The following is a 15,988-nucleotide window of genomic DNA, read 5'->3' as shown; positions in this document are numbered from 1 at the left end:
TTTGTCGTGCAGAAGGTTTTCTATGTTTCCTGAGTTCAGATGTTCCCTGTACATGATTTTGGACCCAATTCTTCTATCCAATCCCTAGCACAGGCTTCTCGTGCTTATGTGCTCCTCCTTTGAAACCAATGGCATTCATCTCGTAAATCTTTGTGTGCAGAAGTGCAAGCGAGCCTGTCACCTTCAGCAGATGCTGAGACAAGTCATTCTCCATCGCTTTTAGAAACCCCATTGGTTGTAAATTAGCAATATCATGCAACTGAATGTACCAGTGTCCAAGTAGAGGGTAAATAAACAGATAAGCCTCTTTTCCTGCACAACTACTGACAGGATGAGAGGGCATGGCCCCAAGTTGCACCAGGTTGGGTACTAGGAAATATTTCTTCCCTTTTAAAAGAGTGGTCAGGCACTGGGATGGGCTGCCCAGGGAGGTGGTGGAATCACTGTCCCTGGGGGTGTTCAAGAAATGCTTAGAGAAGCTACAAAGGGGGGAATTACTGGTGGTAGGTGGGTGGTTGGACTGGATGATCTTGGAGGTCTTTCCCAACCCTGGTGATTCTGTGACTCTATGATAAACAATGCCAGGAAGTTTTTGCACACAGACACACAGCAGTGCATGGAGATGAGTGTGATTGCTCATACATTTGTGTAAGCACATGAGTGTGAGACAAACACACATAAATATACGCACGTGCCAGGGATCGTGTGCCTATAAAAACAGAGTGTTTGCTTTAGGCTGCTAATTCCTTCTTGAAATGATTTTCAAAGGAAATGAGCCTCATAAGATCACACCGTGTGTGAGGTTGTAAGTTCTCCTGTTTATCACTCCTTCATAAAAACCACTGAACTTCCTAGCCAATTTCAGACACAATTGGGGACTCGGTGATACTCTGCTCCTACAGGTTCTGCTCAAGTGGATGCCCAAGCAGAGAGAAGATGGTTATTAGTGTACGCACAGAAAGAAAGACTGTAGTGTAAGCTCACCTATACCATGAACCCCAGGCTCTGCTCTGGTCCTTTCTTTTGCCATACATATCCATAGAAAAACAGGTGTAGCACATGAAATATTTGTTCGTGTTTACTGTTTTCATTCATGTATAAGGCCACACAAGTTTATAATACTTACTCACTATGAAATAAAGTATAACTTCTATCTTTCACATACCTACATATGTATTATGTGAGCACTAACACTTCAGAGCTCACCCATGCCTAAGAGGTAAGTAATATTTGCTATAGTGTAAGAGTATATTTCTCAGAGTTATGAATGAAAAAGTTGCAAACTTTTCCAGTTCCCAGATGGTAATATAATACATCGATCAAAAAAAGCACACAGGTCTTCACAGGAGACACCTGAGGCACATTAGGCCAGGATGATCTCCAGCAGCAGTCAAAAGGAAGTGTCTGAAGACTGTATGAGAACAGGATGTGTGTATAGCAATGTTCTCCCAAAATGTTCCCCAAGCTGTCAGAGTTTTAAAGCTGTGAAATTCCTTGAGTTAAAGATAACATCTTTGGTCTTTGCATTTGAGAGAGAATGTGAAACTCACAGAATAACAGAAAGTTTGAGAGGATAACCTAGGTACATCTTAAGCCCTCTCAGGCGAGATGAGTCAATCTGAGATTCCCAGCCTTGTATCAAACTTCCTATGTGGGCAAAGCATTTCTAGGATGCCATGTTGCCACAAGAGGAACAACATGGCTGTCCATACCCTGAGGATAAGAGTGGAAATGAGATTCTAAAGGCATTCCACCCATCAAAACTAAAGCAATACCAATGCTATGGCCAGCTCTTGGCCCTTGAGCCGGCGCGGCACACCCTGCACTACCACAAGGACTGAGCATCCAAAAGGTAGTGACCAATTGCAGATAGATTTTCTGGACTAGCTCCTTACTTGTCCCAGCAACTTCTAGTGTGTACCCAGGAATGGTTTTGGAATCTGCTGGGTTGCCTGGGACCAAACTTGGCTCAGAGCAGTTCTTTTTAGCAGGAGTGACCAGGGGGATATCATGCCCATTCCCAAGCATTTTTTGACTCAGGAAATGCACACATCAAGTTCACTTCTGCTATTGTCAGCACTGTCCCAGAGCAGCTTGATCACCAGTTTAATACACTCTCTTAGAAAGGCAGAATTAGAGAGGATTTTTGTCCTTGTTACCATTATTGACTGGGGAATGTGAGTCACTTTAGCCATCTTAGCAACACAAAGTCCCCCATGATTTCTATTCAGGGGATAACTCTAACTAGCAGACAAAAGAGACGTAAGCTGGCATTTTATGGTGCATGGGATGAGAAAGGATCAAACTCCTGAATTACTTTTGTCCTTCATGATGCAGAGAACACACACAGGAGAGCATGGATCACCACAGGACTTCAAGAGGATCCATCACTGCATATCTAAAGGGAATTGACTGGGGGATTTGTATAGCACCCGGGACCCAGGGCTCTGACTGAAGCTTTTTAGGTAAGTCTCATGAAGCAAGCAGAAAAACGTAATCAAAGTATTCCCACAACCCTATGAATCTGCTGCCCATCATTCAGGGAGCAGTTAGCTGGGTGTGGGAGGGATACTGCCCTGCAATAAAGACAATTAAAAGAGAAAAGCACAAACGGAATTGTCTACCTGCCCAAATTATTTCACCTTTGCAAAAATGACCTATTCTGCAAATGTCAATCAGTTTCTTGAGTTGCTACCAAAGCTCTTTCCACTACATTTCCCCACAAGGAAACTCCTGGTTTCCTTTAGGTGCATTTAAAGCCCAGAAGGACTTCTCTCCTAAACCAGCAAAGCCATTGCATTGAAGCCTCAGATAAAGCACTTTGCTTGATGCAAAGGGGCAGCAGGCAGCAGAGGTTTTGCCGGCATAGTTCCAACCACCGGCTCCCTGGCCAAGGAATGATAACACTGCCACCACCACCCCAAAGCAGAACAGCAATTTCATCAGATTCCAGACCCCCAAAATGAATGTGGCTGTGCCATGCACTGCTCTGAGCTGTGGATATAATGAGTTTTGAATGGGAAGTCCCGGACACAATAAATCTGTGCCATATGTGACCATTTCCTGTGTCAGTTCCTTTCTCATAACCAGTGGAGGCTTCGCCCTCCCCCTTGCTTTCCCTTTCATGACCCCACACCAGGGCTCTGAAATCTTTCAGGGCTGCTTATGGGCCTGGGGCCTTTCCACAGCAGTTGCATAAATAAATGAGTTTGACAGCAAACATCGTAACGGTTAGCAGTAATGTGTGCTCCGCACAAGTGCCGGCACTATTCACTGGAGAAATGGAAGAGGGAAGAGGTCGTTTTGTTACTGCAAACAAAAGTATGTTCTCTGACAAGTGGTGAAAGAATTAGTCAAATAAACTTGAACTCTGTTAAGACCATTGCTGCCAGGTTTTGTTACGAGCTGGAAGGTTCTCAGCTTCCCTCTCCCTTCTTGGCCGGCACTTATTGTGAAGACAAATCATCCTTTTCTTCTGCAAAAATAAAGTTTGGGGGTAAAATGAACGGCCTCAAAATAAAATCTGCAAGGAACTCCATTTTACTATTTATTATTATCATTTCTTCCCAATGAGAACAGGTCTTTGGTCCTGGGAACAGACTCTAAAAGAGTCCAATTTTCCATTAGAAATGAGCCAGAAGGAAAACACCACATACCTGTACATTATGGAAGCATTCAAGCTGGAATTAAGCTTAAAATGACCATTATTTTTATAATTAAGTCATAGGAGTAAGTAAGACAGACCAGAGATCATCATTTGCCCTAAAACAGTTCCACCTTTTGTTGCAGTTTATGAGCAAATCAAACGTTTTGACTAAGTAACAAAACTATGCTGAGTTTTCAGCTTGATCTGAGAATTAAGCGTGGTATGAGACTCTGTAAAATCTTTCCTTCAATCTCTTTTATTGAAACGCCCTTTTTCCCCCAAATACACCAATGAAGCAACTTAATTATAACACTAAAGTAGTATGATCAGTTTGTAGGAGATTCATAAAGGTAAGTAGGAAGCAAGAAAGGGAGGTTGGTTTCCTACATCCAATCTGGAGAGAAGGAATATAGACATATATAGATGTATATATGAATGTTTCCAACTGGGAGATTCAAGTTAGAAATTTCAAAATCGCGTTTCTAGTTAAAATATATTTAAAAAAAAATAAGTAAGCAGATAAATAAACAGGTAAAAACCAAGGTCCTGAAACCTACTGATTAGGAATTAGACCACTACAGTGGGAATGTTTTGAGTTTTATACAGGTGCTGCCTATGGGTCAAATGGGTGAGGTAAGTTCTTGAGTTCCCTCCCTACACTGTCTGATAGTTTTTTATCAGCAGCCTCATCTCTGCTTCCTCCCCACCCCCACCCCCATTTTCCCTTCTTTGTTTTGCTCAACTAAGTAATACAAATGTTCAAAAGTTGTTTGTACCTTACTGAGCTGTGCTCGTGATAGAAGGATTCACAAGCACAACAGTATGTGAGACACATTAGTGTGGTTTTTAGCAATATTAGTCCTGTACTGGCTCTGAAGTTGAATCTTAAGGCAGAAGGAGTTCATTACATGTACAGACAGCTATATTATACCATGACATATTTATGAGAATGAACAGTAATAGGAGGCAAGTACTTTAAGCCTTAGAAGTCGAAATGAATCTGAGAGCACAGTGCAGAATCTGAACACCTATGAAAACATACGAAGAAATAAAATTTGAGTTACAAAGGCTAGAGTCATTACTAAAGCACATGGAATGGGATTCATCACATTAATTTTAGCTGCTTAAATGTTAAGCATCTAGTCTAAGCTAATTGTCTTGTCTAGCTGCTCATCTAGACAATAATCATTAGAGAGAGACTTTTAGAGGGTCATTCATTCTCTCTTTCCCTTGGATGGATCATATCACACATGGAGATATCTGTCCCTAGTTCTACATGGGGAAGCCAGGTAGGTAGCTCAGACTGAAAGCCTGTCTTTTAGACAGCTAAGTTAGGAGACATAAACCTACATCATAATGATGTAGATGGGGAAGCTTAGAGAATAATGAGAGCTATTGGCGTTGGCATTCAGTGAGCATTTTGCAATTAGTGGGAGACTGTTGCTCTGTGCACACCTCTGAAGTAGCTCTACATTCTGGTTATGAACGAGGGAAAAGTCAGAAAGCACAGATAGAGAAAAATAGCAGCAAAGGAGACATTTGAGCCAACAGCGGGAGCCTATCAAATTAATTTCTAACCTCTGGAATCACAGGATGAAGGGAGGTTTGTTCCAAACACAGCTCCAAGAAACTCCAGTGCATTTGTAGGCACAGTCCTAAAGCACCATACCTACACTGAGCCCCAGGAAAAATAGGTCAGAAGAGATTTCTGGATGTTCCTTAGTTTGATCTCTCACTCAAAGCAAGGCTAACCACAAAGTTAGATCAGGCTTCCGAGGGCTTTATTCCATATTATAGTTTATCTGCTGTTAGGCTTTTATGCATCTACTGGGACAGACATCACTGTTTGGAGCATGTCCAGAGAAACCACCAGGGTTGAAAATTACTCAGACAAGGTCTGTGATTGTAATGATGTTTTCATACATAAGAACACACACATCCAAGATGGTCTGAAGCAGCTTTTAAGGCTTACTTTTGAAAAGACTTTTCAAAATCCTTTGGAATATGGTCCTTTGTGCTTCTTTTAGGCAGCCCAAGCCCTGTTCTTGTTCTTTCATAGTCCTCTGGACAGACAAAAAGGGAGATCTGGAGCTGTTCTTCACCAGATCGTGTTCTTCATCTACACTACAACGCTGAAAGAATAAAGTCCTGGTTGCATGGTATGGTGCCCATGTAAGGAGAGAAATAATAACTACAGTGGCACAGCACAGCAAACACCCATGAAATCCTGAGTGTCCCACTCTGATGGGTAGGCATGGCTCCTTTTCCCTTCCATTCCTGATTAGCTAGTGAGTCGTTTGAAATTTCAGACAGCCCTTGGAGTTATTTTGGCCAGGGAGTATATTTAAAACTCATTGTGCCTAATGTTGTCTTACTACAATTGAGAAGTAATCAGGAAAGACATGAAAATAAATAGACAAGTGAGAGGCAAAATGAAATATGAAGTGGCTAGAAAGGAGTCTGCTCTCTAATGTATTTTTTCAGCTTATTATTGTAAAAGCCCAGAGCAAAGGAATAGCTTTGAAGAGTCTTTTGTTAATAGTAGCAAGGTTGTCTTTTTATTTTTCTTAACTTTTTATTTATTAGCCATGCTGCACAGGGTTCTTCCATAAATGATGGTTGGGTTTCAGTTACAAGGACTTGTTTAGTCTGAAAACATCCCAGCCTGCAATGGGAAGCTGAAAAGAGAAGTAACGGCCCGCTGTCTGCTGCTTGAAGGGACTGAAACTGAAATGCATTTGCTCTCTGCTTCTCCCTGTGATTTCTGGTGTTTGAGCTTGCAAAGGTTTGGATGTCACTGTTTGGATTGCTAAAATGCATTTCCAGCAGGCCACTACCTCAGGTGGTCCATGAGATGACAGCATGATGCTTAGGCCAGTGTAGAACAGCTGAGGTTCTCACCATGTCTGAGAATAAAATTATGAAGCTGCATTCCTACAGGGGGCAAGGATCTCATTCCACAGATTGCATATTTTCACCCAGAGGGTGGTGACGCACTGGCACAGGTTGCCCAAGGAGGCTGTGGATGCCCCATCCCTGCAGGCATTCAAGGCCAGGCTGGATGTGGCTCTGGGCAGCCTGAGCTGCTGGTTGGTGACCCTGCACACAGCAGGGGGTTGGAGCTGGATGATCATTTTCAACCCAGGCCATTCTGTGGTTCTATGATTGCTGTACAAACTTGCTGAGGGTCCTTAGCTCATGTACAAGCCCTAAAATATGACAATCGGTAACATCCTTGAGACTCTTAGCATTGGGATGCCAAGTATTTATTTACCATTGGCCCAAACATGTGGTTAAGCATACAAATATTTGATTGCTACAAAATTTGTTTCAGCACTACCATGCAGGTCATGCTTTCATCCTCTGAGCACGCAAAGGCTCATTCTAGGTGTGGACTACATTAAGCACTAAATACAAAGACTAACTCAGGTAGGCGGAAAGCAGATTGGTCCAATCCAGTCCTAAATTTTACACTGCCGTAAAGATGTCTGGACTATGACCACTCATTCAGATTGAATGTTAAGAAAAAAATGGTCTTGGAAAAGAGGGGTCGGGTGCTGGAATGAGCTGCTGTGGGAGGTGGGTGTTAGTGACACACCCTCTGGAGGTGTTCAAGAAAGGGCTGGATGTTCTTCTAAGGGACGTGGCTTAGTAGGCAATATTGGTAGTAGGTGGGCAGTTGGACCAGATCATTTTGGAGGTCTTTTTCAATCTTGGTGTGTCTACGATGCTATGATTCCTTCCTTCTGAAGACCACAGGACTGCCTTTATGTACAGTTTCCCTTGGGAAGAGCTTTAAGCAGAGATTTCACTTCCCAAACCAAGTCCTTCCCAATAGGACAATGCATTATGTTGACCACTTGTTGTCAGGGGTCAAAAATGCATTCACATTTTCCTGCAAAGTGCGTTTCCCTGAGGTCCAATTAAAGTAAACAGTACTGGTGTCTGTAATATGAACACAGAAGGATGTGCTGTGGAAAGGATCCCCATGCAGCCAAGGACACTGAGGGAAGGAGGAACAGGAGGGGAATCTTTCTTCTCTTGGTGACTCACATGGCACAAACACTCAGACACAGAGACCTCTGAAGTAGAGATCTGAATTTAATAAAGCTGTCTGGAGGGGGAGGGAGACAGAAAAGCAGATCATGGAGATAATACAGGCACAGATAGGAAAAGAGGAAAAGAAAGAGCATTAGAGCTGACTGGTAATGACGTTGTTAGATTCAAGTGATCAGAAGTCAAATATCTATTATAGGTGGGACATCAGGTCCTTATTTAGAGAATAATAAAGGAAAAAAAAAAAAAAAAGAAAAGGAAAAAAAAAAAAAAAAAAGAATATTTATGACTAGAATATATGTTTCCATGCCACCACAGTGAGGAAAGTCAAAAGGTGAAGCAAAGCAAGGATAATGGCAAGATACAGCAAGGCAACTAACTTGGCTGCATGATTTCACTATAATTTCAGTGTATTGGTATGATCCTTTAAATTCAGCATGGGTGCATCTATAGCTTGCAAGAATCGAGTCGCTGCTTAGAAGAATATCTACTTTCAATGTAATAGCAACTTTCATAGGTAACTAAAAGGAGAGAGACAGTTTGCTTCCACCTTTCTGCAACTTTTCTCCTATTTGGGTTTAGAGAACAAGTTATCTGAAGGGTAAGAGTGGAGGAGCGGGGTCCTTGTAACCCTACTGACATCAACAGCCCTCTATGTCAAGGCACCAAGATGACATCTGATATACCAAGATGTCGCACATGGGTCTTATAGGCACACTGCCAAAGCACCCACCTCGGGTGGCTTTTCCTTTTCTTTTCTGTGAGATTCTGTTTGTTAGGAAAAGCACAAAGACACCAGAGGGAAACTAAATGTACATAGACACATTTTTAATGCATGCATTTAATTTTAAGAACATGGTGGGCACTTCAGTGCTGGATCCTGAAACTGAGAGAGGGAATTTATCCCATCAGCTCTCTGTGGCCTCACTTCATTGACATAATGTGGTCTTGCTGATTATAACACTGGAATCACAGCTCTGCATTTTCCTTCTCTTTCTTACTAAAATTATTGACGTGGTTTGTACAACGTGTAATTGCCATTACTGTGTGTATGCCTAGAGCATGTGCAGGGCTGGAATTGGAATAAAGAAGCAAACAAAAACCATGTGATAGGAAGTCTCTGATGATATGGTTGCGGGGGGGACCACGGCATGGAGAGCTGAAAATAGGATTTGATGCTGCTGTGACTTAGTTTGATAGAGTGAGATTTGATAAGACAAGAAAAACGGATGCTGTGATCCTCTGGTTTGATACCCTCTTTCTATATATCAGATACACAATAAAGAACCAGATGCAAAACACCTCCCTTAGCACCTCAGGTCCAAGCCTCAGCATGCAGAGACATCTGGGAGCAGGTTGGATTTACACCACCTGCAGGTCCTGCCCAGTATAATACATTCTCTTTTTGCTCCCTCCCATTTTCTCTCTCATATGCGCACAGTATATTTATTCTTTACATTTAATTTATGCAAGTGAGGCATGGAATACATTTCAGTAATGCCAATTAGATACGCACTAATTTCTTCTCTGTGAAATAGCAGTAAGTAATTAATCAGAATTTTGATCACAACTCAGTTGGCAATTCTAATTGCACTTGCCATTTCCACAGCAAATACGGAATCATTATCTTTTTCGCCTCGTCCTCCCTTCCTAATCAGCCAGTGTGCTAGAAGCAAAACATTTCCAAGAACTAGATATTGTCTCAATCAACCAGCAGCCTTAATACCTTTGGACTGAGGGTTAGTGGGTTCAGTCTGTGGCTGTGTTTTATTTCAAGCTTCATCGTGATTTTAAAGTGAATAGCTAGTGGCAGGCTGGCTGCTTGCCTGGGGCTGGGGGGCTTCTGCCTCATAAAATTACAAGGATGGACTAAAGCAAGTGGCTCTCTCCATTAAAAACCTTCTGGGAGAGTACTAGAGACACCTGACCTTTGCACAAGTGTCCAGCAGGCATCTAGGGGGCATATGGATGCTGATCACATCTGTATGGTCACAGCCAGCACTGTAATGGTGAGGCATCACGACCACATTTGTACTCCAGGTGTTACTGGCCATCTCAGCACAGAACAGAATGCTCAGGGAAGACTCTGTTTAATGATGACAGAGATCATTTAGTGATCACCTTGCTCCACTGGGCAGGAACAAGACCTATTTAAGTTTATCATCCTGAAAAGTATCATGGCTGGGGTCTATGACGATGGGACACCTCATTGCTGTGCTCCAAAAAAGCTGATAGTGAGAATGTCCTCAAATGGCTTAGAGGTGAAAGAGCAGAAAGAGAAAGGGAGCTTTATCACTTAGGAACTGAGCCCTGCGGGGAACCAAGTGTACGTCCAGCCTTTGGACACAGCCTGGGAAGGGAAGGGAAGGGAAGGGAAGGGAAGGGAAGGGAAGGGAAGGGAAGGGAAGGGAAGGGAAGGGAAGGGAAGGGAAGGGAAGGGAAGGGAAGGGAAGGGAAGGGAAGGGAAGGGAAGGGAAGGGAAGGGAAGGGAAGGGAAGGGAAGGGAAGGGAAGGGAAGGGAAGGGAAGGGAAGGGAAGGGAAGGGAAGGGAAGAAGAAGCAACTCTTGGAATCTGAGCATCTCTGAAGACTGAATAAGTCAGTGCAGCACAGATTTATAAGGACAACAGATCATGTCTCAAATCAGCTACAGCAGCCAAAAGAAAAACAAGAGCTTTGAAACCAGAGACAGTAGGATACAACCAGTGTGGTACAAAAACATCAAGTTCAACACAGATACATAAGTAATGGATGGTCCTGAAGAGACATTTTGGCTACATCTTCACTAGTAAATTAAACGTGCCCAGGAGTATTCCCAGACACCAAAGCCAACTGACATGGCCTGGCTGCATTCACCTGTTAACGTCTCATCTTTCAGAACAGGATAGATTCATCCAACATACCAATTGGGAACATTCCTTGGCATACATTACGTTCCATACTGCACCCAAGACTCGTTTGGGACATCATTAATTGGCTCAGGACAAAAGCATGCCAGAGGCTGTTCTAACAGTTTCACAAAGCAGAGAATTGAGTTTCAATTCCTAAGGCCTGTCACCGCTTTATTTATTTCAGCACAGGTGTGGCCTCCATTGCCATCAATGTCTGCCCCTGGAGAGTGCTGCTGTGACCACAGATTTACCTGCAAAATCTATCAGAAGGAACTGGCCACGTCAGTCAGAGAAGCACCTCACACTGAAGGAACTGAGCATGGAAACATGCAGCCATTATGAATTCTCATCCCCTTACAGAACTGCTTACACAGAGGTAATGTCCAAGCAGACACTGCTGGAAATATCTGGCCTTCTCCAGGCATTGTTGGAGATTGCTGACTTTTTTTTTTCACAGCTGTGACTTCTTAATCTGTTGCACACTTTCTGCAGTTTATGAGGTTGATGCTGATGTTTTCTTCCACTAGAAAATTGTTTGAAGCAGAGAAAAACAATTTGAGGCCACTTATTGAAATAGTTACTAGTAAAGCAAGGAACAACTCCAACCTAGTCAGTGATGTGGAATACCAATCAACAACCATAAAACCATGACACTTCTAAATGCTATTATCTCCCTTCTCTGTTCAGCCAGTGTCTCTCTTGGCTGATGATGCTGGACCTAGCTCTGTTCTTCAACAGTATCCTTAATATTTGAGATCAGTGAGGTTACAACCTCATGTGTTTATGGGAAATGTACTGCTGTGTGATGATGCTGATTAAGGGCTCTCCCCAGCATATTGTGCACAGGCAGCACTCCCATCAAGATGCTCATGCACAGCACGCAGGGGGATTCCCTAGTTGATATGTGCTAGAGGAGGCCATCTCCCCATCACAGAGGAGTTAGGGAGGCTGAAGTTGAGAAGTCTGAAGTTATTGTGGCTTCTCATGGAGCCTTCCTCCATGCTTCCTATCTGCTTTTCTCTTTGGTGTGTATGTTGGGCTTTGGATTTCTGGAGGAGAGACAACTAGATCAGGATTGCCACAACTTGGGAGCGATATACATACCTGCAAAGTGAGTGAGGGGATAAGCTGATGCCCCCTGGCCTGAAAACAGGGACATGAAGGGGCACAGCCAGCATCAAGCTGGGTGACTCCAGAATGCAATGCTGTTACAAATAGCACTTTGCCTGGAGGCCCATCCAGTTGAATTAGAAAAAAAAAAGAGCCATTAATTAACTTGACTTAAGAGAGGGCTGATGCAGGGCAATGTGACCTTTTCTCTATGTCATATGCCACACGGATTTTAGCCTCCCTCTGATGCTTTGTCACCGCCAGTCCTTGTTTTTTAGATCACTGGCTTGCAGGGTGATGGTAACCAAAGGGATTGAGTCAGCAGGAGAAAAGAAAGAGATGGCCTCACTGCTTCAGTGATCTGTACACCAGGGAAAGCAGAATCCCCCTATCTGTCTAATATCTGTTACACTGCATGGTAAATGTATATACGTACACACAAACACATGATATGCCATATGTATATTCGGTAAATAAGCCCTAAATCGTGGCAATATAGGCAACAATTTACAGATAAAACCAAGAATGACATCAGTCTACAAAACACAGTTTAGAATTCATGCTGCTCAACTTTGATGATATGATGATATGATGGTGGTTCCTACCAGTCGACACAAGGAATTGGTGCAAAAGGCCAAGAGCATATGCAGGTCCTGAATACAAGGCATGTAACAAGCTCGCATGTCAGTCCCTCATAACCACGGATATTTGTATTTTATGATATGATGAGCTCATACCCTAGCAGCTTTCTAACTCCCCATCTTCACTTAAAGTGGTCAGAAAAGATGGCCTAGAAATGTCTTACAATAGCAAGGCGTTCACCATCTTCACGTTCTTACACGGAAGGATAAAATACCTCCAGTGCTTTCAATTTCAACATCAAAGTCAGTCACTTTCAGAAAGAAAAACCATAGGAAATGACTGTTCCACATGGTCACGATCACAGCATCTAAATTGGAAGACTTGAAAATGTCACATTCATATTTCATTTTCAGATCTTTAACAGAGTATATTAGAACCTGTTGAGTTTCTTGGTCTTTTTTGTTTTGTGTTGCTTTGTTTTCAAAATTCAGATACTACCCGTAGGTCTGTTGACCTCGCATTCCTTTTATTATTGCCTTCCACTAAAAGGAAGAGAAATAGAGATAGATGAAGAAGCCCCTGATACAGTGGAGGTCTCTGATACAGTGGATCTGGCTAAGATTTCAGTTACAGCTATCTGCTATCAGGAAATTTCAATGAGAAAGGGACGAGTGTCTCTTCTAGACGTGAATAAATAAAAAACAACCTTAGCCTCTATTGCCATCCCCATAAGGCCATGGTTTTGCATTGCTGTATCTTCACCAACCAAATTACGATGGACTCAGAAAATCAGTTTAGATATTATCTCTATGAACCAAATGGGATAAGCCTCCATTTTCATTTCTGAAAGAAAACCTGGTCTGTTTTTCCTCACCTGTCTTACATGTTTCAATGTTTAGACATGAGCATGAGTCAGAATTTGGCTCCTTCTGTTGAGAGTAATCAGAATTTTCCAAGAGACAGTGATCTGAACTGAACAACAATTTTAAGGGGAGATGCATGATTTCAGTTAGGCAAGAAGCATGACATTCTGGATACTCTGTAGGTCTGCTACTGCCTTCACCACAAAGCATCCCTCAGGATCTGACCCACAGCCCACAACAACAATATATTGGCAATTAGAGACTCCTGGAAAAACAATTTGCAGTGTACATGTGATGCTTTGAGCCTCAGCCTGCCTGAAAGCTTGACCATCAGTGGGTATGATAACCAGCCCTATGCATGATGAAGCACACCTGGAGTGGCTGCAGGTATTTCTGCACTGCTGTTCATGGACCTGGGAGCAAAGACCTAAATCAATGCACACTTTCAGAGAGTGGTGTCAGCACGAACATTGAGTTCAGAGGTGCGGAGTTTCTGCACTACACTGCATTACAGCCTTTTTTGACTGCACAACTGAAAAGAAAATTCAAGGAAAGAAGCACTTTTCATATTCCGCTGGGTAATGTGGGGAAGGAAAGACATGCCAAAGTTATCAGCATTGGACCTGAGAAAAACCTCACACAGCTCATTATCCCACAGTTTGGATGAGGGCTTTTAGAGCTTAACTTCATAACCCAACCACAGGATCAGCTCTGTTCCCCTCTCCCCAAGACTCTGCAGTGCTAATACATTATTTCTGTAACATGAAGAGCAAAGAAAAGGAATGTGACATATTCTTATGGCAGCAAGTTAATTCTGATTTAACCTTCCAGTGCTTGACATTCTGTGCACTATACTTTGGCTGTTTCAAAAGAAACACCACAAAAGAAGGAAATAATAAACTCTTATTCAAGCAAAAAGTCCTCACAAAGGGGCTGGCTGCATTGCTTCTTGCAACATAAAGCGTTCCTTCATCATTCCTGTGGGCAAGTTAGGGTTATACCCCTTCCTGTACCAAGACTCTGCTAGAAAGGAAACAGCCAACCTGTTAATAGGGCACTCCAAATCAGAGACTGAGATTTCTAGAGTGGTAGATGGAACTAGGTGCCTGGTGTTCAGCGTTAAGCAAAGTTACTTAAGATTTGCACGCAACTTTCATCACTCAAGGTCGTGCACCCTTTCACTAGAAGATCCAAGACTTCACTTCTAGAGGCTTCGCTTCCCCCTCACTTCACTTCTAGAGGATCACAAAGCAGCTGCACTTTGCTTGGCACTGAGTCCCAGTGAACAGGTTGTGCTGTGCTGAAGACACAAAGCAGCCAACAAGACCCGTGTCTCTGTGCTGGACAATGGACAACTTTGAGGAGCAGTCTGGGTTGCTTTTGGGTTAAAGCTTTTGGGTTGGTTTTTCTCTTTTTCTTTTTGCTTGTTTGGCATTTTTTCTCCTAACCTTGGTCGAACCCTCTCAAAGAAAGGCACCTGAATAAAGAAAGCTTGCTTTCTGAAGGACCTTCAACACATCTGCCTCCCACTGGAGTTAAGAGAAAGGCAATATTATTTCCTAGGGGCCCCCAAACTGTGAAAATAAAAGCATACAAATTCAACACCCACAAAGACAAGAAAAGAGGAATAAAGAGAATAACACTGGACAATGAGAAAATTACACAAGTTCACTTTCCATGTCAGCATGCATTTCCCTTTAAGAATTTCCATTTCCCTTTAAGCCATTCTATTATTCACACATAGCATTTCTAATCATTCTTTCAAGTGTTTCTATGTAACTTATCAGGGTTTAATGAATGCCAGAATAAGCACTAGAGGGAAAATCCACATAACTGGACAGTAACCCAAAGGTTTTAACTAGACCTCTACATTTTTCTTTTTTTAATATAATCTTTATTCAAGCATTTTCTGCTTTGATCAGAAAGATGACTTTTTTATTGGTATTATTATTGACTTTTCCCACCCACCCTCCTCCATAATCCACCATAACTTGTGAGCCCTTCAGGGTTGCAATGAAGAGTTATTAGCTACAAAGGGCTTCTTTGGGAAACATTATCTACAAGTAAAATCAGTCAGTGTAAACAAGTTGCTTGTATACTGCCTTCTACCTAACCAGGCCTCACAGCCTTCTCCTTCTTCAGAAAGAGAAGCTGAAAAAATCCTCTGCAAACAGCCCCAAATTGTCCCATCAGGGTGTTAGAGAACAAGAGTGACTCGCTGAGTCTCTCATCACGTGGGAGCCGTTGTTTGCTATAAATAATAATCCCTAATTTATGCCCAGAAGTTGTCAATCACAGAATTAAGTTTTGAGATGCTTTTCGCTAGAGGTTAGAGTGGCTAAAAGAGGGGACAAGACAAGATACGTCAGACAATAGCCCAGGAACTGGATATAATTGGAGGTCAAACTGTTCCTCAATGGCTGGTTTGGAAGATGTGGCTGTGAGAACAGGGTCAGCCTTTAAATGCTGTGTTATGAAAATTCTTCCCAAAGCAACCAGTCCCTTCAGCAAGACATTAAGAATACAATAAACCCAGACCCTGATTTTCAAGCTGGTTTGTAGGACTGGTCTGCTGTTCCCACAATAACGTGGCAGGCAGCACTGCACCTACACAGAAGGGCAGCCCATGAGCCCTGACCAGTGTTGGATTCTTTCCTGCACACAAAGTCAGATCTGTACCCAGACAGCCTCAGGCTTTCTGAGTACAAGGGATAATTTTAGTAATGTCTGGTCATCGACTTCCATTGAGCTTCGCTCTTATTCTGGACACATTCCCATTCCTGACAGGTCCTGCTGCTGCTCTATTGCTTAACACTCCAGAAATGGTAAAAAGGCAGTTAT

At 42.7% G+C, this 15,988-nt stretch overlaps 1 protein-coding gene across 13 annotated transcripts in view; it reads right to left on the bottom strand.

The window, feature by feature from the left end:
• The window catches only part of PKHD1 (PKHD1 ciliary IPT domain containing fibrocystin/polyductin), a 192,379-nt gene that overhangs the window by 27,668 nt on the left and 148,723 nt on the right, over positions 1–15,988 (bottom strand). The gene's annotated exons all lie outside the window — the stretch shown is intronic.

Source organism: Coturnix japonica, chromosome 3 (assembly GCF_054131305.1).
Source record: "Coturnix japonica strain WE chromosome 3, WE-NBRP24, whole genome shotgun sequence".
NCBI classification, from domain to species: Eukaryota; Metazoa; Chordata; class Aves; order Galliformes; family Phasianidae; genus Coturnix; species Coturnix japonica.
Note: the sequence above shows the minus strand (reverse complement) of the source record. Positions and strands in the feature narration are given on the sequence as shown.